Below are 24821 nucleotides of genomic sequence, written 5' to 3' on the forward strand. Positions count from 1 at the left end.
CAGTTCCCACAGCTTCTCTCCTAAACAGTGCTTTAACAATGCTTTGCACAGTAATTCTTACTCTTAGCATTTGCTTCAGGGAATCCAACTTGAGACACAAGGGCAGCTGAGACTTCCCAATAGCTCTGAGGCCTTTCTGTGTTTCCGAGTCTCTTCTTGGTCATTATTTCATCCTGGGTTCATGTGGCCTTCATGGCCCCTGTGATCCTCACATTCATCCTTTGCAAAGCAGACTATAATTGGCCTTATATCCCTGTACTCCATGGAAGAGCTCTGACAGGCAGGTCTTTACCCCAGGCTACCCCAGACACAGTAGAGAGTTACTGTGGGATGCACTTCCACTAAATTACAATGTAGGTCAGCTACTGGTCCTTGTTCCTAGATCTAGACACTGGGACGGGGTCCTTTACATTGATGACAGGAGAAATAAAGAAAAAAGTATGATAGTTAAGGCAGTTAATTACTGGCTATCTGGAATTTTTTCTAGGATACACAACTTTTGTGAGTCTAAAGAAATGTGGTAATAGTGACTCACTGCAGGAGCAGAAGTATTGTCAGGGTTTGAACACAGTGTGAGAGGTCTCAGCCTTGGTCTCACAAGGAAAGTGAATAGAATTATTAAAGACACAGAATTAGTATCGACTCTTTTCTGACTGTAACTGACTGCTTTACACGCTGTCTTTTTTTTTTTTTTTCTTTTTTTCGGAGCTGGGGACCGAACCCAGGGCTTTGTGGTTGCTAGGCAAGCGCTCCACCACTGAGCTAAATCCCCAACCCCTACACGCTGTCTTATTACTTAGGCTTTCTATTGCTGGGACGAAATACCATCACCAAAATGCAAATTGTGGAGGAAGGTTCTACTTGGCTTAAATTCTCACATCACTGTTCATCATCAAAGGGAGTCAAGACAGGAACTCAAACAAGGCAGAAACCTGGAGGCAGGAGCCAATGCAAAGTCATGGAGGGGTGCTGCTTACTTGCTTGCTCTAGACGGCTTGCTTAACCAGCTTTCTCGTAGAATTCAGGACCTAGAATGGTGGCCTGGGCCCTCCTGCATCAGTTGCTATTTAAGAAAATGTCTTACAGTTGGATCTTATGGAGGCATTTCCTCAATAATTGGAGGAAATGGATTCGAACCTCAATCTGAGAGGTTCCCTCCTTTCAGATAACTCTAGCTTGTGTCAAGGTGGCATAAGGCTAGCCAGCATACATAGCTGACATAAACTCAAGGCTTGAACTACTAAGCACATTAGTTTTTAAGCAGTATGCAAACATATGTGTTGTCAAAATGTACAAAGATACGATAGATCAAAAAAACCAAGGCTATTGATCAAAACCAGGGTACAGCTGGGCAGGAGGCTTGACGTGAGTTTGAGTCCTAGCTGGGCTACTTGGAGCAGCTAAGAGAGGGTGTACTAGCTAGTGAAGCGATTTGGGCAGGACACCAATAGCCTATAATAACCTAAGAAGGACAGACCAGGACCCTGGGGGTTTCAAGGACTCTCTTACATGGGAGCTTAAGGTCTAGATTCTAAACCAGCCAGGTATTTCTCTTCCTAGGTAGGTTACATCTCAGCCTTCTGTGACATACCCTTTGGGTTCATCCAAGAAAAAAGCTAGCGTAAGAAAAAGCAGAGGGGAATCTCCAGAGGGAGCCACCTGTGCCAAGGCAGAGGCTCGACGCGAAGCAGCTCCTTGTTCATCATTCTCTCTCCTAAGGAATATTTAGTTGAGTGCCAGCACTGGGCTAGCTACCGTCTGAGGCCAGAAAGGCAAATCCCAAGGTCATTTTGTGCAGAGGCAGCATGGCTAAAATAAGCGATACCGTAGGCTCTGTCCCCAGGAAGGGGCAGGCCAAGAGAGGTGGAGTTTGGGAAGGGTGAGGAAGAACCAGCAAGAGGCCACAGACAGCTTGCCAGGGAGAGATCTGAGGTCAGAGCTCCAGGCTCCTCTGGCCAAGAGGCAGAGTTCAATAAAGCAAGTTAAGGTCACCGTTGAGGAGCCCAGGCCAGGGAGAAGGGCACAGGCAGAGATGTGGGCACTGCCAGGTTCTGGGGAAGAAGGCAGATAGCACCCTCAGTACTCAGTTTGCCAGGCCGTTGAATACGTTAACCCCTAGAGCAGCCTAACAAGATGGTCCGGAAAAGCAAGCTCGGGCTTTCTGAAGTGTACACAGCCCAAGGGTCTATAATCCCATTCAAGTTCTAATGCAATGAGTCTGCGGGTACATCCAAGATGGTACAGTTATTATTACTACAGTTACAAATTATTTAGGCCATAATGCTGATTACTGCTGGGCCACAGACCTCGGTGGGAACAACGGGAGGTTAAAATCCCGAGAGTGGGCAGAGGTGGCACACACCTTTTATCCCAGCACTCGGGTGACAGAGGTAGGCGGATTGGTGTGATTCTGGGCCAGCCTGGTCTACAGAGAACTCCAGGACAGCCAGAGCTAGACAGAGAAACCTTTGTCTCAAAAAACAAAACAAACAAACCCTGACCATGGGCCTGGGGAGATTGCTCAGTGGTTAAAGCACTTGCTGACCAGACCTGAGTACCAGAGTCTGGATCCCCAGAATGCACTGATTGGTGGTGTGGATGTATGGTGTGTGTGTAATTCCAGCTTTGAAAGGTGAAGATAGGGATCTCCAACAAGATGGTTAGCAAGAATTAGCTATAGATGGGGCTCTGGGTTTGATTGAAAGACCCTGTGTCAATGAATAAGGTTGGATTTTCTCTAAGGTCAACATCAGGCCTCCAAGTATATGTATGCACATACATGTGAACTTGTACTCACACATATGCATACCTACACACACACACACACACACATGCACGCACGCACGCACGCACGCACGAAAATAAAAGCAGGGAGGGGGGGAGCGCAGGGAAACCTGACCACAAAAGTCAATCATTTTATTAAGAAGTAAAAGGTAGAGAGAGAACAGGGAGAACAGGAGTGCTGTTCTGAGGTTGGTGTGACCCCTCTTGGTGCCAAAGGTCACACCAGTGACCTCTCTTCTTGTACGTACTATGTTAACGTTTTTTGTTGTGATAAAACTCTCCAGCACCACTACCTAAAGAGCAAAACGTTTCTCCTGTGGTAAGAAGGGACCTCACCATAGAGAGCCAAGAGCACAGCTGTGTCCCTCACAGCAGACAGGGAGTGGCAAGAGAGGAAAAGACTCAAGGCAAGATAGTTCCCAAGAGACATAATCTAGTGATCTACTTCCTTCAATGGGCCTTGCCTCTGAAAGTTTCTACCACTTCCCAATAATGTCATTAAATTATAGCCCATTGACGGATTCATCTATCAGGAGAGGCCTGATCCAGTCGCCTCCCGAAGCCCTGCCTCTGGATGTGCTGTATCACATGGGACATTTGGAGGGGTGCTTCATACCCGAAAGACATTAAGTGGGAACTTTCTCGGGGGTGTCTACATTCAGCCAAGTGCATCTGCTCCAATGTATTTGACGTTGCTCTTCATGGTTTAATGATCAATTAATTTGGGTAGTGTATGTTGTGATGAAATGAACTTTATAGCAGTTCGTTTTAATGAAGCCAACTCTATTTCTTTTTTTTTTCTTTTTCTTTCTTTCTTTTCTTTTCTTTCTCCCCCCCCCCCACCCCCGGAGCTGGGGACCGAACCCAGGGCCTTGCGCTTGCTAGGCAAGCGCTCTACCACTGAGCTAAAACCCCAACCCCCAACTCTATTTCTTAATGAACCTGTTAGCCTCCCCCTTCTCCTCCGTTTTCCTCTTAAATGGGCTGTTCTTTAAGAACATCTCATGGCGTTGGATCGATGTGGTGCTCCTGCGTTTTCTACCGGGAGGGCCTAAGCCACACCAGGCGAGGGACGGACATTCATGGCGAATGGCGACCGCTCTTATTCTGCCCGCAGACCCCTCATCTCTCCTCCCCATTTGTGTGGAAAGCAGGGGTGCGGCTATACAGCCCGACTAGTGCTTGGTCCCTGTGGACGCGTCAGGCGCTCTGCTGTCCTTACGCCGTCTGCTGCGTTCGTGCGTTTCACTTGACCCTCTTTCCCGGAGCCGTGGAAGGTTGGTTGATCCATTTGATGAATGTCCCTCCCCTCTGCCGGGTGCACACACCCTGCTTTTGAAAAACAAACAAAAAACAAAACAAAAAAACATGGCCTTTTTATTAAATTTCTTCCTCTATGTCATTATGGGCTTGGTGCTAAAATGTACTGAATTCTTGTTATGCTTTTTGACAAAGACCATGCATTCGTAAGCTGTGTTTGCTCCTAGAATGCTTTCGTTGGCACCTCCTTCGTTTTTTTTTTTTTTTTTTTTTTTTTTTTGCTTCCACGTAATCACACCCATTTAAGTCAGAGTCATCGACTCATTTAATAGAGGTGGGTACAGAGACACGAGTTGAGTGTGTTGCTCAAGGCTATGTGGCTTTGTAAGTGGTAACCTGCCGCATGCTATTCGGAGCTCTCTATGTATTAGGTCATTACGTCCCTGTCCCAACTCTATTATTATTCCATTCCACAGATGAAAAGACAGAGGCCTGAAGGAATTACCTACTTACTCGAAGCCACAGTGTCGATACGGAGGTAGAGCCACGGTCCTGCAGAGGCACCCTGCTTCTGACACTAGAGCGGTGTCTGCGCTAGAAGGGGCTTGTTGCAGCCCCACAGCCCAAATTAAAGTGCTGGTGAGGATTTGCCAGCTTGTCCTTGCCAGCTACAAGAAGGACCTTAAGAAACTTGGGACGGTCATTTTCACGGGGGAGGAGGCTACCAATACTGGCGGATGATAAATACAGCAGGTTAAAAACCGCCTCTTGGGCTCAGGAGACGCCACGGCTGCAGAGTACGCGACACACTTGGTGGCCCAACTCTCAAACAAACCTGCCCCATTCTGTACCGCGCTAGGTCTTCCATCGATTCTCACCTCCCCGCGTCCACCTTGGCGCCTGAATTACAGTCCAACCGGGAAGCGATCGTCTCAGTGAAACCCGCTGAAGACAACTGGACCTGCCAGGAAGGGATTGAGCCTGGGACTTGATATTGTAGCCCAGGCTAGCCTCAAAGCCCTGAGCTTCCTGCCTCCGACTACAGAGTCCTAGGATTACAGGTTTGCTCCACCAGTGCTGGCTTCAGATGAAGAGACTCTAATGAAGAGACTGACTGCCGAGGTTTGAGTGAAGCCAAGGAGACCGATAGCAGGGAGGGGCACTCGGAGATTGAAAGCAGTAGGAAGCTGATACAACTGAAAAACGGGAAAGACAAAGAAGAATTACCAGAGTGTGTGCCAGTGGATGCCATCGTGGAGATGTACTTGGGGGCGGGGGGCAGACAATGGCCGGATGTATACAAAGACGAAAGGGAGGAGATGCCCTGCCTTCTCTCTCTTCCTCCCTAGTTATCCCGGTGTTCTTTTCTGTAGTCCAATCTGATGTTAGCTGGCCACGAGGCCTGGCTGGTGGCATTCAGCAGGGTCAGAATTCTCAGCACAGAACAGGACAAGCCACTGTGACTAGTGCAAGAACACTCTGGCTCTGTCCTCCCACACCAGCAAAACGAGGCAGGTCCAGCGAAGCACGTGAAAGACTGACGAATGCAGTTGTCGCCAGAGGAAGATAAAAATCAGAGCCCGGGCAGGCTGAGTGTCTGATCAGATAAGGATTTTTTTTTAACTAGGAAAAAAAGAGCACGGTTAAAACAAACAAACAAGCAAGCAAACAAACAAACAAACCATTAAAGCAGAAGCTCATGTTGGCCATTAGGAACACAGATAACAGGAACTGTACTGAATCAAATTGGGTGTTTCCAGGTTCTCCCCGCCCCCAGTCCCCCGCCTTGCCCCCAGTTTCGCCTTGGATCCGTCTGCTGTGGTAAAACTCATTAACTTGGTGAGCGTGTATCGGCAATCTGCTGTACCTCTGCCAAGGAGACGCCGTCCTGATCTAATGTCTCACCAAATGCACAGTATTGTTTCCTTCTGGCTTTTTAAAAGTTGTGTTTCATTTTTAATTATATTTCCGAGTGTTTTTCTGTGTCTGAGTATGTACATGTGAGTGAGGGTGTCTGTGGAGGCCAGAGGCATTAGAACCCTTGGTTCTTCTGCAAGAGCAGTGTGTATCTTTAACTGCTGGGCCATCTCTCCAGCCTCAGATTCACGGCTTTTTAGAAAGCAGAATCAAACAATTTAGTATTTGGATAAATGTGTAAGATGTTTCTATATTTTTTTTAGCACACATTTGTTTTTGTACGTGCCTGAACGTTTTACCTGTATGCATGCACCCACCAGCATGCAGCATTTATGACTGGAAAAGGGTGTTGGACCCTCGGGATTGGAATTACAGATGCTGCCATCATGTGAGTGCCAGGAACTGAACCTGGGCCACCTGCGGGATCAGCCAGTGCTTCTAACCACTGACCCATCCCTCCAGCCCCAATAGTTAAGATGTCTTAAAAATTAGTTTAAGAAAATGTTCTTATTTGGCACGGGGACACATGCCTATAATCCCAATATTAAGGAAATTGAAACAGGAAGATCACAAAATTGAGGCTCGCTTGGGCTACATAGTGAGGTCTTGTTTCAAAAGAAGTAAATGAAAATGTAAAATTCTATTCCCTTCATTGGAAACTTCAAGAAACAGAATTCTTGCCTAACCATGAGGGAGCAAAATGAACAGAAAGTGTCACAAATATTTGTTATAGTCTTTATCACTATCTATGATTTCACTTGACAGGATTAAAAACACACTCAGTGTTTCTGACTGCTTTGAGGCACTGGATCCCAGTTTCAGACATTTTAGTTTTAAATGGCTTGTACGGATAAGAGTTATAAATATAAAGTATGCAACATTTTAATGAAACCATCAAGATATTGTCTTAACTTTATGAAGCCCCCAGATCCAACGACTAAGATTCAGAATCCACAGAGGGCACGGGACATGCGCAGCAGCGTCGTGTGGCTGTAGCGTGAAATCAGGAGGCTGCCCAAGTGGTCTGACCTCGGGTTCTTCCCAAAGTCATACTTCCATGCCCTCAGCTCCAGTGTGACTCTTTGGCAGCCGAGCCTCTAAGGTGCTAATTAAGGTTAACAGCATATTTCAGTTAGATTATAAATTTATTGGCAAGCTTTTTGATACAGGGTGAGTGTTTAATGCCTAATACTCTTCATTCTCCCAAGTGCTAGGATTTCAACTGTGTGCCAGCGCCCTCGACTATGGGGCAACACAGTGAGCCACTGGCTATCTGCCATTCACGCACGGAGGCCACCCCGGGTGCCAACTCCACTTGTCCCTTTATCTTGAACCTAAAGTGGAAAGAACAGAGAGAAGATGAACGTGTACTGTTTAGACTAAGCAGAATGTGTGTTTTGTCAGCAAAGCCTGGAATTTTTATTATTTCCTCTAGGTGTAGCAAAGCTACTGTCCTAGCTTGGAGAATTATTCATTATTGAAATTTTTACAGCTAAAATGATGCACGTCTGGGGTTAGCTTAGACCATGGTGTAGGGCAGTAGCAGGTGAGAGTGCGTGAGACGAGATTGGCCAGGAATGAACAGGTATTGAAGTTAGTGTTGGGCTTACGTGGCTTCCTTAATGCTATATCCCCCTTATGGTGTGTGTGTGTGTGTGTGTGTGTGTGTGTGTGTGTGTGTGTGTGTGTGTGTTTAATCATCCACAATAGAGTTAAAAACAATACTTTCTGAAAACTAGAAAAATTATTTGCTCTTGGTATCAGGGACGAGGAGAAACCCAGCTTATTTATAACGTGTTGACAGCAACAGGATTTTATGAACTAGGATCTTGACAGTGGTGCATGTCTAAAGCTTGCATGCACGCACATACAAACTGAGGACTTGGTATTAAAACAGTCAATTTGTCAGACTTAGTTAGGACCCACATACGCAAAGGGAGTCCTGCAGAATCAATGCACATTTTGTTGCTCTGGAAAAATATCCAAGGACATCAAAGGAGGGAGGGTTGGTTTGGGCCCATGGTTTCTGAGGTTTCACTTCCTAGCTGGCTGGTTCCTAGCTGGCTATGATGTTGCTGAGCATCGTGGAGGGAGACTGTGGTAGGACGGCTCGCTTCATGACGGCAATGAAGCAGAGAGGAGGGGCAGATGGGGAGGAGCCAGGGTAAGATACAGCCAGGAAGAATACACCAGAATAGCCTACGTTCTCCAGCTAGTCCGTACATCTGAAACTGCCCAGCACCTCCCAACGGTCTAGTTAAATTTTCACTCATCTGTGGAGTCATCCACCGAGGAAGCCAGAGTCGCCAGGATTCAAGTCCTTCCCTGCTGTCTGACAGCCAAGCACCCAACATATGACCCTATCAGTTTCATTTTGCCTTCTAACCATCGCAGCCCTGACTCTTCAGAGCTTACGTTCTGGTGGTCTTGATAAGATAATGCACGGCAAAAACACAATAATGACTGTTGCAAAAAATCTCAGGGGCTGAGATAGGCCTGGTTGCAGAGGGTCTCGGAAAAAAACGTCTCACAGAAGGTGTCTTGTAAGCTGAGAGGCCAATAGAATGGGAAGAAAGCCTGCTTGGAAGTGGAGAGAGTGTGCCGGCGAGGGCACGGTGTGAGCAAAGGCTCTGCAAAGACCAAGTTTGGTGTATTGAAGGAACTAAGAGAGCCAGGATGGCTGAGGCACGGTGACACCCAGGAGGGAAGGATCTAGAACGGGGCTACAAACCAGGCAGGTAAGTCATGAAACACAGGAAGGCATTAGGTTCCATTCCAGGGGCTGTAGGACTCAGCAGGGACTCTCAGCAGGGAGTTTGACTTGCCTCAAGGCGTAGTGGAAGTTTAGAGAAGGCTCTGAAGGACCACCAGGTGGGGGGTGGTCTTTAGTCTGGCTTCCTAGACATGCTTTGGAAATTCACAACATCAGCAACATTTTCCAAGGGGCACTCTGGGCCAACAGCCTCCAGAGTCAGAGTTTTGGCTTCTCCTGTGTCCAGTGAGCTGTCTGCTGGGTATGTCCTTGGTATCTGTTGTTAAACAGTAAGTCTTGGCAAATTTTAGTGACTTCTGGAAACAGAAATTGCCCAGGAAACTGGGATTTGTCCAGAGCCCAGTGAGATGCCCTGCCCCACACCATCTCTGAGGTCTTGGCCGAAGTCACTGGGTTGGATGCCTGGACTGAAGAGCGAGGGTTGGCTGGGCCTCTCACTCTTTCCTCATGTAGACCCAGTGCTTAGCAGTGAGATTTCTCATGGTGATCTCAAGATAGCTGGTCATCCCCTCCAGCGGGTAGCTGTACCAGGAGAGCAGAGAGGGAATCCCAAGGCTGCCCTGCACTCTCTCCAGACATCACAGTTGACTTTCCTCAGTCTATTGCTCAGGGCCAGCTCTAAATCTTCTCGTGGGGGGACTGTGTACAAAGACAACTATTACCCAGAGGGGAAGGGATGCTGGGGGAAGTCCTAATGGAACTTGATTAGCCGCTCACCACCATGGCCACGTTAAAGGGTGGGTTTCCATTGTACAGGGAGGAGGACCCATCTGATAACTCTGAGATGGGAGGAAGTACTGACTGCAACTTTGAAGACTGTTCATCTAGTGCATCTAGGCGGCTGACCACAGTGGAAGCCAAGATGCTTTGTGAAAGCTGTTAGAACAAAGTGGAGTCAAACAGAACAAGAATAAGGAAAGGCACAAAGCCAAGAGTTTGTGACAGATAGGAACTCGTATGCATCTGCCCTGCAAACTGCAACAAAAGCCTTCCAGGGCCACAGCCTTGCACAAAGACCACTACAAACAACGAGAATACCTCTGCCAGGGCACACGCCCAGTAAGTTCCCATCTGGCCTTGGCTCACAGCCACCTTGCTATTGATCTTTGAGGCCCAAGATAATTGTTTCAAAAAAAGAATCTTATGTAACGTTTTCCACTTTTACCTTTAAAAGCTTTTGTCTTCCTTCCCTTCATTGGATATACCCATGTGTATTCCCACCACAGTGTTCATTTCTGAGTAAATCCATCATCTTCGGGAAACCTCTCTCTGTTGGAGTTTGAGTCTGAAATGTCTCCCACTGGCTCGCGTTTCCCAGAGTGGGATAATATTTTAGGAGGCTATGGGATCCTTAGAAGGTGGAGTGTGTCTGTCAGAAGACCCTCACAAGGAACTGGACGAGCTCCCTCTGCTTCATGGCCCCTGCCAGATGCAGACAGACCCTCTGCCACACGCTCTTGCTGTCATGGTGTGAGAGCCACTGTGCTTGGTCTCCCCTTGCCTAAATGGGCTGGGATCATCTGACATGATAAGCCAAAATTTCCTTTCCATGCGTTTTTTTTTTTTTCTTTTTTTTTCCTGTGAGATATTTTGCCGTAGCAACACTAAAAGTAGTAACTCTCCATTTCAGGCTGTCAGTCTAGGGAGGAATTTGGTAAGTTTGTTGTGTCTTCTCTGCTAAAAAAAAAAAAAAATCAATAACAAAACAAAACAACAAAAAGCCATCTCCGGTAAGTGATTTCTTTTGTTAACACGTTATGAATGTTTTCTGAGGGAGGAATCTGTATCAGATGCCAAGTTTCATTTCAAGGAGGATTTGAGATACAGCCCAAGGGAACCTGCTGGCATGTAGGATACTTGAGAAATAAAGGAAAATGAAACAAATGACTAAATCCAGAAATTTCTATGATCCTTACTAGCTGATTATGATCCCAGCAAACCTGTAATTACATCCAAGCCTGTTATAGCTGAACTCTGGAACTGCTTGTCTCTGTTTCCGATTTCCTCCCATCCACCTTTCTCTCTGCCCCAGCCTCCTTTTCACACTGTGAGTTTGGAGACTTAAATGCTTTTCATAGAATAGACTCTGACTTAGGAATAACTCTTTAGAATTAAAGAATTGTTTAATTATCTGATGTGTGTTGAATACTGCATGCAATTGAAAATTCTGGGGAAAGATAGAGCTCAAAATCAGCCGAGGATGTAAGCCCAGAATATCCTGTGAGGTGGTAAGGAGTGCCTCAGACGCAGTGAGACCGAAACCCAATTGTTTGAATTCAGAGCGCGCTATTTTTACGGTGAGAACTATTCCCCATAGACTCATTTGAACACTTGATCTCCTGTTTTGGGGAAGCTGTGGAAACTTCAGAAGGCTAAACCTTACTGGAGGAAGTCTATCCCTGGGGACGGGCTTTGAGGGGTTATAGCCCGGCCCCACCTCCAGTTCTCCCTCTTTCTGCTTCCGGTGTGCAGTTACGATGTGATCACTCGGCTTTCATTTCCTGACCACGTGGCTTCTCCGCCATTACGGATATGTAGCCCTTTGGAACCATAAGCCAAAATAAGCTCTTTCTTTTGGTATGCTGTCACAGCAACTAACACGGGGTATTTGTTGGAATTGTGGGGGGCGTGGGTTGAGGAGAAATGCTTTACGGAATTGGTAGCATTAAAGGTGACATTTATAAAGATCTGACATCAAGCGTACAAACTGCGGCTCTCCCATCCTGGTATCTCCTGCACAGAGCCCAGCACAGTGCAGGTGCTTCTTCTCTCTCTTTTTTTTTTTTTTTTTTTTTTCAGAGCTGGGGACCGAACCCAGGGCCTTGAGCTTGCTAGGCAAGCTCTCTACCACTGAGCTAAATCCCCAACCCCACCCCCCCCACAGTGCAGGTGCTTAAAGCAAGGTATTACGTTGAGTGGAGCTCATGCCTTTAGTCCCAGCACTTGGGAGACAGAAGGCGGGCAGATCTCTACAAGTTCGAGGCCAGCCTGATCTACAGGTCGAGTTCCAGGACAGCCAAGGTTACAGAGAGACACCCAATCTTGAAAAACAAAACAAAAAAACCAACTAACCAAAACAAACAAACAAATAAACAAACAAACAAATCAAGCAAGGTACTAAACTAGCACCCTAGGGTTTAGGACAGAGATGCACAGGCTCAGTGTATCTAGAACTTTGGGATCTTGTTAGAGAGGCAAATTCTTGGGGGTTTTCCCCAGACCCGCTGAGGCAGAAATTATAGAGGTCCAGTCTGTGTTTTAGTAAGTCCCTCAGGAACTTTTGGCAAAGGTTAAAGTTTAAGAACCGTTGTTGTTGGATATTTTAGCCTAGAGAAAACTTGCTAGTGTCTTTGGGACAGCAAGGACTCAAACACTTTTTATCTTTACCTTTTATTCTTCATCCAGAGAGGGGGGGGGCGGGAAACACTGTCTATGAAAATCTATTCAATGATTTAATTTTTTTGAATTGGTTTTATTTTATGTGTATGGGTGTTTTCACCCACATGTGTGTATGTGCACCATGTGTATATCTGGTGTCCATGGAATCCAGAAGTGGACCCTGGATCTTCTAGAACTGGAGTTACAGATAGCTTCAAGCTGTCATGTGGGTGCTGGGAGTAAAACCTGGTCTTCTGAAAGAGCAGATAGTGCTCTTAACTTCTGAGCCATTTCTCCAGCCCATATTCAATAGGTTTTGAAACAGACTTTGTATAGAATAGTTAAAAAAAAAAATCAAATGTCAAAAACCTGAGCTGTGGTTTTATTCGAAACCATTCTCTCCAGCCAGAACTACTCGCCCGTCCTCTTTGTCAATCTCCACGGTCACCCCTGGTGATTCCATCAGTAGCCACCTTCCTGTGGTTCAGTAGTTGCTCCGTTCTGTGGAAACGTCAGATGAGCATCCAGGCATGGGTGTGCCTTCATGGCTACCCGCCCAGTAACACACACAACAGACAAATACATGCAGAATATAGAACTTTATCTTTAGATTATGACTTTTATGATTAGAAACTATTTCACGTGTAGAACTTTATCTGATATTTATAAGAAGGTCCTGGGGCAGCCCAGGGTGATGGATACAAGGCAAATCCCTTACCTCAACAGAACACGCCTGGGATAAACCTAGAAGGAAGTCTCTCTGATTCACAGTCATTTGCTGGGTGCCTAAAGAGGTGGGTAGAGTCTCAGGAAGGCAAAACAGAATTGTAATTATAGGAAATCTGTCTGTCTGTCTGTCTGTCTGTCTGTCTGTGGGCCAGGCCGGCCTCTGAGATGATGAGTTGCTGAGAATGACCTTGAATTCTCTATCTTCCTGCCTCCCTCTACCCCCGGATGTTCTGATTCTAGGTTTGACTTCTCACACCCAGTAAGCAGTACAGCCACGGAACCCAGAGAATCCTGCATCTGAGGCAAGCAGTCTACTAAAGCATGAGAGCAGGAGGACAGTCCTCGCCCCTCACAGACTGCAGCACTTGGGAGAGTTGCACCTTTCCTGAACAGCACAGCAGAGACGACCCTGGTGGCAGGGGCGTGGGTGAGTTGGCCTCAAGGGCATGAGAGCAGGAAAGCAGGACCTGTCCCTTGCCACCTTCAACTGGGTGAGCTAGCCAGGGTAGTGCTGGAGAGCTCTCCCTGGTGGTGGGGGTGGAGGAGAGCTGGTGGGCTGACCAAATCATCTACCAACCCAGGTAGCTGATCCAGGGTTATGAGTTGACTCACCCCAACATCCACAGAATCTCCATGACACAGGGCAACAACAGGATATCCAAGAGGAGTCCTGGTGAGGATCCAGTATTGACAGTGTAGCAGGAGCCAGAGGCCTGCAAACAGACCAATGACTCATTGCAATGAATGTTTGCAAGTAAGATGTGTGGTTTACATCAGTTTCCACAGCCTCTTTCTTTCCTGAGGAGGAGATTGCAAGGGCAGAGGGCAGGTGCAAGGGCATGGGGGGATGGGTGGGATGGGGTGCATGATGGGAAATTCACGAAAAAAATCAATAAAATGCTAGGTTAAAAATACTAATAGTTGGAATAATACTTTTAGATAGATAGTTTAGAATAAAGATTTTAAGTTAAAAATGGTGGACACATGCCTATAATCTCAGCACTCAGAGAGCAAAAGCAGCTTCCCGAGTTTAAGGTCTACCTGGGGCTACACAGTAGAATGCTGTGCAAAATAATTACCTAATATTTAATCGAGTGATTTGATATCATTAGAAATCGGATAAGTTCTTCTTGGATTTCATGTCATTCTTCTGGCTAGATTGATAGTGGAATTTTCTACCCTGTAGAACATCATCGTTATTAAGCACAATGTCCTGGAGCTCCTCAGAGTTAGAGAATTTTCTCCGGGTTCGGGTATCACAATGATTATTGGTGCATATTCAGTTAAAGTAATACAAAGCAGCTGGAGGGATGGTTCCGCAGTTAAGAGCACTGGCAGCTGTGTTAGAGCACCTGAGTGTCATTCCCAGCACCCGTTGGAGGTGCACAACCATCTGTAACTCCAGCTCTAAAGGATACAATGCCCTCTTCTGGGCTCCCAGGGCTTCACACACACACACACACACACACACACACACACACACATACACACACACATACACACACACGCATGTACACACACACACACACGCATGCGCACACACACATATACACACACACGCATGCACACACACTCATATACACACACGCATGCACACACACTCATATACACACACACATACACACATGCATGCACACACACTCATATACACACACATACACACACATACACACACAGGCGCACACACACACACACACACTCACATACACAGAGTACACTGGCAAAGGCTCACACATATGCATGTAAAAGAAAATAAAGAAATAAAGCCAAGAAAACAAAACAAATAACAAAAGAAAATAATGTGGCTGGGAGGTGGTGGCGCATGCCTTTAATTCCCGAATTTCGGAGGCACAGGCAGGTGGATCTCTGTGAGTTCAAGGCAGCCTGGTCTATAAAGGGAGTTCCAAGACAGCCAGGGCTACACAGAGAGAGACACTGTCTCAGAAAACAAGAACCAAAACCAAACCAAGAAACCAGAATATGTTTGATAATTATGAAACATGACTTTCATCGGAAATTGGTTCTTTAATGAGAAGTACTTTTCTCTGTTTTGCTGTCTTGTTATATTTATAGTTACTGGAATCAGAAAAATCCAGCACCAATATCCCCTTCTTTTTTTCTTTTCTTTTTGTAGATAGAAATGCTGAGATTCTCTATTCCTGTCTAAGGGGCAGGATTGGAAACTTTATTGTAGAAATGTCATTTAACTTTTTTGAATTCTCTCTGAGTTAAATAGTAAAAAGAATGTCGTGACTTTTTTTCTTAGGATTAGTCTTAAACAGAGGATACCTCTTTTTGCAAGCTTGAGAGCAGTGAATCAATGCCGTTTGATTTGTGGGAATATTTGTCACTGGTTTACAGTGTCAGCCACTTTCTCAACAATGACACCAATGTTTCAGAGTGTGACTTTATTTAAAACCTGAGTTTTTACATCCTGAGGCAAAGAGCCGGTTGCTAGATTTGGGGTGGGTGAGAGTGCCCCCTCCCTCTTTCTGTCTCTGTCTCTCTGTCTCTCTGCCCCCCACCCCCTAGGTCTTTAGGGAACAGCACAAATGAACATGGAGAATTTAGGAAATCACCCTCCTGAAACCAGCCAGGATTCTGTGTGGAAAGGTTTACTCTTGGTCCTTGCAGTAGGCTCTCTGGACAGGTGACTCTAGAAATGCAGAATTGAAGCTCCAGCCCAGACTCACTGAGGCAGAATGGGCAATGAGTGAAAGTTGAAGAAAGCCCTGGTCCAGATCCCCTCTTCCCTAGCCTTGACCATGTGCACAGGTTCCTCCCAGTGAAGCAACAGTTTGCATTTTCCCTTCCCTCCCCTTCCTCATTTCTCTGAATCTCCAGGGATTTGCCTGGTGTAGTTGCCAGCAGCCAGCGAGGCTGCCTGCAGTGGCATTTTTGTCTTGGTACAGCATTCCAAAAACTGCCTATGACAAGCCGTGGGACCCTGGGAACTGGTGGCTGATGGTATCATGTCCCTGGTATTAGTGCTTAGATTTGGGCAAGAGATCCTTATCCCTCGAATGTCACTAGAACACGGGATTGTGAATTAGTGGAGGTTAAGATTGGACAGAGCCACCTGTGTCACAGAGAGACTTCCTCTGGTCACCTTGTGAGCATTGTGACCTTATCATTAGGAGGGCTAGAAACAGAATATTCCACCCCCACCCCTACCCATACACACCAAAGAAATCCTATTCAAACAGAAGATCAGAGGTCGCTATTCCTAACAAAGAGAATGTGACTGATTATAGTCTAGAAACGCTGTTGCCTTTCTCTGTATTTCTGCTGTGCTGGCACCCGTGCTCTCCCAGCTTGGCCTAGCCTTCTGCCTACCCTCTTGGCCTTGAGTTTGCTTTTCCTGTGTGTGGGATTCCAAATCAGAAACAAGGGTGCCTGGAGCCAAAGCCTCCCTTTTGGATGTAGACACATAGGAGTGTTGGTGAAGTTTGGGTGCCCATGGGCAGTCTGTGGGAGGAGGTGTTTCTCTGACATTCTTACTTTGTCCCTACACCAAGAACAATCATACTGCATTTAACAAGGAGAGATCAGAGTTCAAACCCCGCCTCTGCACCCACTCTCCGGACTTCTATGTGTCTCTCATTGGCCTGCAACTTTGCCAAGTAGGTTAGGTTAGGTTAGCTGGCTGGCAAGCTTATTGGAATCTCCCGTCTCTGCCTCCCGTTTCTCTGTCACTGGGATTACAAACATATGCCAACTTGACCTGCTTCCTGATAGGTGTTCCTGGATTTGAATTTGTGAGACAAATGCTTTACTGACTGAGCTGTCTCTATACTCACCAGACACGTACACACATCTGCTCTTTGTAAGTACTCCTCTGCCAGAGTGGTATCACAGGTTCCGGACACCACTGGGTTTACTCTTCTTCACTTCACACTCCCATCTTCAGAAGGCCCACATTGTCTGGGTTGTGGTGACATCCATGATGATGCAGGAGAAACCTGGGCATCATCATAGTCTGATGGTTAAATCAAGGAGAGAGGCCGGTGAGATGGCTTAGTGGGTAAAGGCTCTCCGCACCAGACTTGACAACGTGAGTTTGATACTTGGGACCCAGGTGGTTGAAAGAAAAAACAGACTCCCAGAAGTTGACCTCTGAACTCCACCGTGGCATGTGTACACCATGTGCACGTGCACAAAATAAATAAGTCAATAAATGCCATAATTTTTTTTAAGTCAGGGAGAAAGCTAGTTGAAAATCTGGGCTCTGACCCTTGCTCATATACTCATTTTTTCTTTGTTTCTGGGTCTGTCAGTTCTCCAGACCCGGGATCCTTACACTCAAATTGTCTGTTTTCCTTAGGCAGAGGTTCGGTGCTATGGCTAGGAGCAAAGCCTGTGAGGCTGGGAGATGTGCTCACCGCCGTGGAACTCTTAAATGCACTCCTCTTCCATAGCATTTCTGTTATAAGCTAAGTGTTCCTTACGTTCTTTATTTTTATGTGACATGTTTTAGAGATTTTTATATGGGCTGTGTTTATCCCTCAAACCCTGCAGAAATCAGGCTTTGTAAAGACAGCAGGAGAGAGGGAGGGAAGGGGAGAGGAAAGAGGGGAGGGAGGGAAGGAGGGAGGGAGGGAGAGAGGGAGAGAGAGAGAGAGAGAGAGAGAGAGAGAGAGAGAGATTTACAGCTAACAGCTTCCTAATGAGAAAACCATGAACATTGTATTTTCAACATCCAACTCCCCCGTCTAAATAATTCATGGGGGAAAAAATCTGTTGAACTAGAAGTGACTGGGCTATTTTAATGAAAGTAGAGGTTGGGGATGTTTCAGAGCTGTAGATCAACATCACTGGTTTTCACTGGTGGCTGTGGTGGGGGCTGAGACCCTGAGAGAAGTTAGGCCAGCACACAGCAGATCCAGGGACTTGGGCTCCTTGGTCTTGGGTGTTCAAGGTCACAGAGTGACCATAGACCTGATTCACACTAGAACCCAGTGCTTTGCGCTGACCCTCAGAACTTGCCACAGAGACACCAGAGGACAGTCAGACCCAATGCCCCTCTCGACTGTTGTGGCAGGACATAGAAGTCGCAGGGAGGTTATACCTTCTCCATCTCTTTTCCCAGTCTTTAGGGATGCAACCCTGTGGGTTCCTACTCCAGCATATATTGGCGTTCCACTAGCATGCTTAAGCAAATCTGGAGTCATAGAACCCACCCATCCCAACTAAATCAGCCTCTGCTGGGGCCCAGGACCTGTCACAACACTCCCTGGGTGGTACCTACTACCCCTGCCTCCGAGTTTGAGAAACTCTGGGCGTTTGTTCCCTTCTCTCCCTTCATGCTGCCGTACTCTCTCTATCCTTCCTTTTTAAACAAACAAACAATCTGTTTTTGCTCCCATCACTTCAGCCTCCTCTGTTTCCTTCCCGCTAACCCTTGGGTCTGAGCACTGTAGCCACACAGTTTACAGCGGGATGCTTCCTCAAGCCTTTGAAGATGTTAGCTAAACACAGCCTAGAGATTGCTCTCTCCTCTGCTTGCCACGCCTAGCCGCGCAGCTGGGCGGAGTCTCTGACCCCTCCTCCAGTGTCTTCAGTGTCTCTCCCCTGACATCCTCAGTGCCACCTCTCCCTCAGGCCGCTGTTTGCAGTCCCTCTCCTCCTGCCTTCCTCCAGCCTCCCTCACGCAGGAGACTGGACTAGAAGACCCAGGCTGATAGGGGAGCTTCCGGCGGCTGCTTCTGTGATTCATGCTCCCACAGCCTTTCTTCTTCCCTCGCTGGCTAAGTGTGTGGGTGTGCAGCAGGCTCTTCCTAGGGAAAGCTGGCAAAAAATAAAACTTCTCGAGCTCCGATTCGGTAGACAGATTGAGAGGCTGCACAGCAGTTCAGAATTGCTGCATTGGGCTCGGTCCACCCACCTACACCCATCCCCCCGGACCCCCAGAGAGTGGTGGGTCAGGTTCTCAGAGTTGTGATTTGTTCCACGCTGCCTAACTTAGGAAAGTAGCGACACAAAGGGGGCACTTTAAGATTAAACCAATGCACAACTGTCCAGTCGAGAGTAAAATTCAAACGGGAGGTCACCTCTGCTAAGGATGCATTGTGGGCAATGGAGAGAGCTGGAGAGAGCAGACAAGAAATAAAAAGCTATAAAAGGGTGTGGGGAGGGGTAGAAGAGGCAAGATGACAGCTGTGTGTTTAACTTCCCAGGATTTAAAGCTCTGAACTATTTGTCCAGCCCTCTCTGGGCCACCCTGTTGTAGAGCCCATATTGTTTTAAGTGTGCCCTTTGACCCCCAAGGCATTTGGTCCTGGGAGCTTAGCAAACAGGATCTTCACAGCTGTAACTTCTTCCTGGGTCTGTTTCCATGGTCCTTGTGTGTGTCCACCCCCCTCCTGCCCCATCGCTCTTAGACACATACATAACATTTTGGGGTTTTTTTTCCCCCTCATGGCTATGTAATGAAGTAAATCCAAGTTTTCGGTCTTTTGTCAAAGTAATAATGTTACTGGTAAAAATAGCACCAAAAAAAAAAAAAAAAAGATTAACAGCAGCTAAAACTGTCTAGGGAAGAATGGTTATCGGTGGAAATTGCATGAAGAACACAAGACGTGGACAGCTGAATCCTATCAGGAAGCCTTGACTGACAAGGAAGGCCAGAGAGTCAAAGTTTTAAGAGCTGATAAAATTGGGGATGAGGGCAAGTCGAAATTTGTGGGAAAAGAATTGGTAGCAATGACAGCGACTCCTCTAAATTAATGAACAAAAATGGTGGAGCTGGCGCTGGTCCATCAACGAATCCCATTCAATCCCACGGGTTCCAGAGACTTCCGTCCTGGTAGTCTACCCTGCTGAGGTGATCACCATGCTACACTGTCAGTTTTCTGCGGGGTATATCATGGCCCTCAAAGAGCTGCAGCACCAAGAGGTAGGGCTAGGAATCTGTGTTTCTCTTTCTCTTTAAAGTTATTTTATTTATGGGTCTGGAGGATGACACAATGGTTAAGGACCTGTGCTGCTCCTGAGGGACCTTGAGTTTTGTCCCCATCACCTGTATCAGATAGCCTGAAAATACCCCTAATTCCAGCAGTTGCCTCCATTCATATGCGCATACCCATACACACATATACATAAAAATACATGTTACAAAGTATTGTTATTATTGTTATTATTGTGTATTAGAGGCTGTTAACATTGTGGCCGACTAGGAAATTGAGCAGTGGCCGGTTGTGGTGGCGCACCCTGGTAGGATTTGCTGAAGGAAATTGAGCAGTGGAAACCAGGGTCCTGAGATAACCTTATAGGCTTGCCTCTGTGCTTACCTGAGTAGTCTCTTCTTCCCAAGGGTTCCACAGCATCCCCAAAATAGTTGCCCCAGCTTGGAAGCAGTGCTCACACAGCCTGTAAGGGATATTTCCTACCGAAATCATAACACTAACCCTGATAGCACTTTGATCTGGATTTCTGGCTTCCAGATCTACAAGAAAAACAACCGTCTGTTGTGTAAGTCTGTGCTGTTTGTCATGAAAACACTGGCACTCTCAGTCCTTACAGTAAGGACGCCCACAGGATCACCTGTGGGTAAAACAGTGTGATCTCTAAGGCGTGCTTTAAAATACCCCAGAGGTAAAAGCTAAGAGTAGGAAATAGACAAACAGGACTGGCTTGAGACGGTGGTATAGAAGCTGGTTAGACATTACCAGAGAGCCATAGCTATTCCTTTCTGCTGTCCAGCGTTTGAATAAAATGCCAAGCCAACTCTCTTATTTATTTACTTAAAATCAAGACCTTATGGGGTGAGGCAAGTGTCCTACCACTGAGCCACATTCTCAGCCATATATATGTATATATATGTGTGTATATATATGTATATATGTATATATGTATACATGTGTATATATGTGTGTATATGTATATATGTATATATGTGTATATGTATATATGTATATATGTGTGTATATATATAATTAGCACTACAATATAAGTTCATGTGTGTCCAACCTGCAATCCATGGGACTTGTACATCTCAGCACAGCTATAAATGCAGCCCAACACATTTATTATAGAACACAGTGTCATGTCACCATGCCAAAAGGTTGGCACTCCTGGAAGTGAGTTTGATGCACATTCAAGTCTATGATTACCACGGAAATTGTCCATAACCTTGTATTCTAACTTGTCTGGTGTGGTCTCATATATTGTTATTATTATTACCACTGATGATAAGTGTGTTTAAATATGTGTTTAGAAGTAAAAATTTATCAAAATATGGCAAGGCAGAAAAAAATCAAAATTGCAGTTAGTGGAACTCTAGACATGGCGTAGCAGACAGGGAAGGAGGAAGTGTGTCTTTGTAGCCACGGGCTTTGAATGCTCACCCAGCTCTGTGAAGTAAAACCTAACATTCTTTTTTTTTTTTTGGTTCTTTTTTTCGGAGCTGGGGACCGAACCCAGGGCCTTGTGCTTCCTAGGTAAGCGCTCTACCACTGAGCTAAATCCCCAGCCCCAAAACCTAACATTCTTAATTCTTTGGTATGAATGAACTCGCAAGATCACACAGTAGAACATGGAGGGACTGGGATTTGAACTTGTAGTATTTTCCTTTTTCCATCATCTCCCACCTTATACTGAACCATAAAGGGCAGAGGAACTCTGAACAGGACAAGGTTACGGAGAAGGAGGTAGGATCAGTTAACGATTGATGCATGAAGATTCACAGGTTCGTATGAGCCTGTTATCCCAGTGAACAGAAGGCTGGGGCAAAAAGGTTGTGAACTCCAGGCTAACCTGGGCTACTTAGTAAGATGGGGACTTAAGGGGGAATAACGAGACACAAGCTTGACAAATGGGCTGGGCTCGAAGGAAGACGCTGGAGGTAGAGAAAAGGTGCTGTGAGTATTCCCTGGACAGAAGATGACGAGATACAAAGTCGGTAGGAACCAGGGATCGGCACAGAACAGAATGCTGGGAGCACAGACCGGGATGTGGGCCTGAAATGAAAGGAGATGCTTTAAGACACCGGCCTGGGCCACACGGGAAAAGATGGCAAAGTGCTGCTTCCCACCCACAGGCAAGGAAGCTGAGAGAGTAGGTTCAGATGGAAGGCTGAAATACACGAACTGTTTTCAACAAGCAGAATGGGAGACGGTGGCGGAATGGCCTAGGGGAGAAGGCTGACGGGACAGAATTTTAGATTTGAAAGATGATCTTGTCTGACTTTCGAGAGCTGTAACCAGTTGGTGTCCTGAAACACAAAGAACACCGTGTCCCTTGGGTCCCACCTACACTGCAGTGGAAATCCATAGCCAGCCATCCTCTGTGAGCCAACCGGGCACCCAGCACTATCCTCATGTTGAGCACAGTGGTCCAGGGATTATTACAAAGACCTTCTCGTGGGCCTTCCTGCTTCTACCTTGGCCTCTCCTCCGTTGTTTCTCTCTAGCCATATGCTTTAAGATGGCTGCATTCCATGTACAGTCTGGGAGTAGGAGACCCTCCCCCTGACCGCCCACATTCCAGAACCAGGTGCTTCCCCAGCCTACCCTCAGTGACTCAGCCACCAGATGTGACACATTTCACTGTTGCCAAGAGTCTCCTATTTTCCCTACGTGCATGTACTATGTAGCCTTTATAAAGCCCAAGCCATAATGGCCTGCCCCTTTCCTTTTCCATCCCAGCTCACAGGTAGCCAGTTGGGGTTTGATCTTTGGGGCTCCAAGGCGTAGTTGCTCCCAGGAATGAGAGAATCTGCAAGCACAATGTTTCCTTGGGCTTAATCTAAAACTGTTGGTCAAGTAAAGATGCTGGCAGCCAATAGATGGGCAGAAGAGACATAGGTGAGGCTCGGGGTTCCTGGATTTGGGGGTCTGAAGAGACCACAGGAGAGAAAGGAAAATAGAGGGAGGAGAAGACACCATGGGGTAAGAGTCTAAGAATAATGGCCGTGAGGCTGGCTAATGGAGTTCAGAGCAGCCAGACGACACACAGCAAATCATTCCCCCCTCACTCTCGTAAGTCTCTCCGGTGAGGTCTGTTGAATGCTGTGGCTTCGTGGCATTCCTTGGCCCTCTGATATCACACACACATGTACATATGCACACACGCACACACGCACTAAATAAATGAGAGCAAAAAATTTGAAGTAAATACGCTAAATAAGCAAAAAGAGGATGCACTCCAGGAGACCTGTCACTCCACCTGTTTCATCCAATAAGAATAACAAGAACGTCTTCTTCCCATTGATCTCTTCTTTCCCTCAGTAGCATCCCTTCTCTTCATGTCATCTATAGATAGCTTTAGTCTAGATTCTGCTATGAGAGCAAGCATGTGACGTGTGACATTTGTCTTTTCAGGCCTGGTTCATTTCACTTTGCCGGGATGGCCTTCTTTCCTATTTCTTTAAGGTTGGGGAACCCTGAACCCACGCTTCATATAGGGACACACTTTTTACAATGAGTTCAATTGGGCCTCAGTTCAAACATAGTGAGTGATTTCTCATACATCTAACCGTTTCCTTTCAGAACCCAGAGGAAGAAGCTCCCTGGTGTGGGGTTGGGGGAGGAACTGCTGTCCTGAGGTGGAAATCCACTCACTTGACTTCAGTGCATGGTAACTTTCTGCACACCATCAAGGCACGGGTGGGAGAGAAAGGAAAACTGTCAATTCAGTAACGCAGAGGAAGCTGCTGACTCTGGAAGGATGGTGTGTGTGGTTTCTTTCCCAATAAGAATGCTGCTACCTAGAGGATGGATCTTGTGCAAACTATGATGCGGGCAGTACCATGCTGGCAAATGTTTAATGGCGGGCTCTGGGGAGTGGGGGACCCTTGATCTACAGAAGTTTCTCATCTGCAGAGTGTGAATCCTCTCCCATGGCCGGTTTCCCGCTGTCCGTGGCATGACTTTCCTGAGCGTGGTTCTGGGAGTCACGAACCGGTGTGCACCACTACACTGGTCCCCGATACCCGGATTTGGTATCAATAAAAGCCACATGAGACTGGTGATCATTGCTAACCTCAGTAAAATGATCAGGAATCAATAATAATCTTTCTGATGGGGGGAGGTGGTATCCTACATATTCCAGGGTGGCTTGAACTCACTTTGTAGCTAAGGGTGACCTTGAGTTCCCGATCTCTGCCTTCACTTCCTCACTTCTGGATTAACAGTGTACAATGCTACATCTGGTGTACGCTGTACTGAACCCAGGGCTCGGTGTGGCCCAGGCGAGTGCTCTACCCACTGAGCTGCATCCCTGGTGCCTTTCCGTTAATTTTTAATATGATTTCTAGGTGTAAGCTAAGATCATTTGGATTTTAATTATGACTCCATTCAACAGCAAATTGGCAGAGCTCCTGGAATTTTAATTATCATGTAGTTCACTTGAGCCAAGACAAGTGGCTCCAGGCTGTCATTAACTCCCGCGGCACTTAAGAGACAAACAGCCCGCGTTTTCTCCGGCTGTAGGTGCGAAGGACGTTGAAACTTCCGTGCGGCTCAACGCACTCAACCTACCCGTTCATCTTTATTCCGGTTTTGTCTCTTTAATCAAGCACCCCTTAGGATCTGGAAACACTGAAAAGAACAGGAAACCCTGAGGCTAGACAAAGGGAACTGAAGACTGCATAGGCCCCCTGTGTCACGCCGGTGTCTGGCAAATGGAAAATAAGTAATTTTTGTTAACTATTATCAACACAATAAATACAACACAATAAAAGTAACACGACCTTTGTTTATATTGGTGTGAAGGGCATTCAGGCGCCATGGAGGGCCCAGGGAGAATAAACTGCCTGAGTCTGTTCTTTTCCACTATGTGCTCTCCTAAGTATCAAACTCAAGCCTTGGCGGCCCTCTGAGCCCACTTGCCAGCTTGCCCCACAGGTTTAACGGGTATCTATTCTCCTATGTGAGTTCTATTACTGGTTTTATGTTATTGTTTGGTTTTTTTTGTTTTTGTTTTTGTTTTTTGGTTCTCAAAGATGAATATTTTGTGCCAAGAACGCAGAGCCCATGGCTAT

General features: G+C 46.5%; 2 long non-coding RNA genes across 2 annotated transcripts; one reads left to right on the forward strand and one right to left on the reverse strand.

Annotated features, from left to right (window-relative positions):
• The first annotated feature begins 8031 nt into the window (after positions 1 to 8031).
• Positions 8032 to 24521, forward strand: LOC120097394 (uncharacterized). The gene is made up of 3 exons (XR_005494763.2): positions 8032 to 8699; positions 13082 to 13268; positions 17166 to 24521. It is a non-coding gene; the product is annotated as an uncharacterized LOC120097394 (long non-coding RNA).
• LOC102550037 (uncharacterized) lies at positions 12474 to 13574 on the reverse strand. The gene is made up of 3 exons (XR_360319.4): positions 13454 to 13574; positions 12831 to 12898; positions 12474 to 12613 (listed from the first exon to the last, which is right to left on the reverse strand). It is a non-coding gene; the product is annotated as an uncharacterized LOC102550037 (long non-coding RNA).
• Positions 24522 to 24821: the final 300 nt, after the last annotated feature.

Source organism: Rattus norvegicus, chromosome 16 (genome assembly GCF_036323735.1).
Source record: "Rattus norvegicus strain BN/NHsdMcwi chromosome 16, GRCr8, whole genome shotgun sequence".
Classification (NCBI taxonomy): Eukaryota; Metazoa; Chordata; class Mammalia; order Rodentia; family Muridae; genus Rattus; species Rattus norvegicus.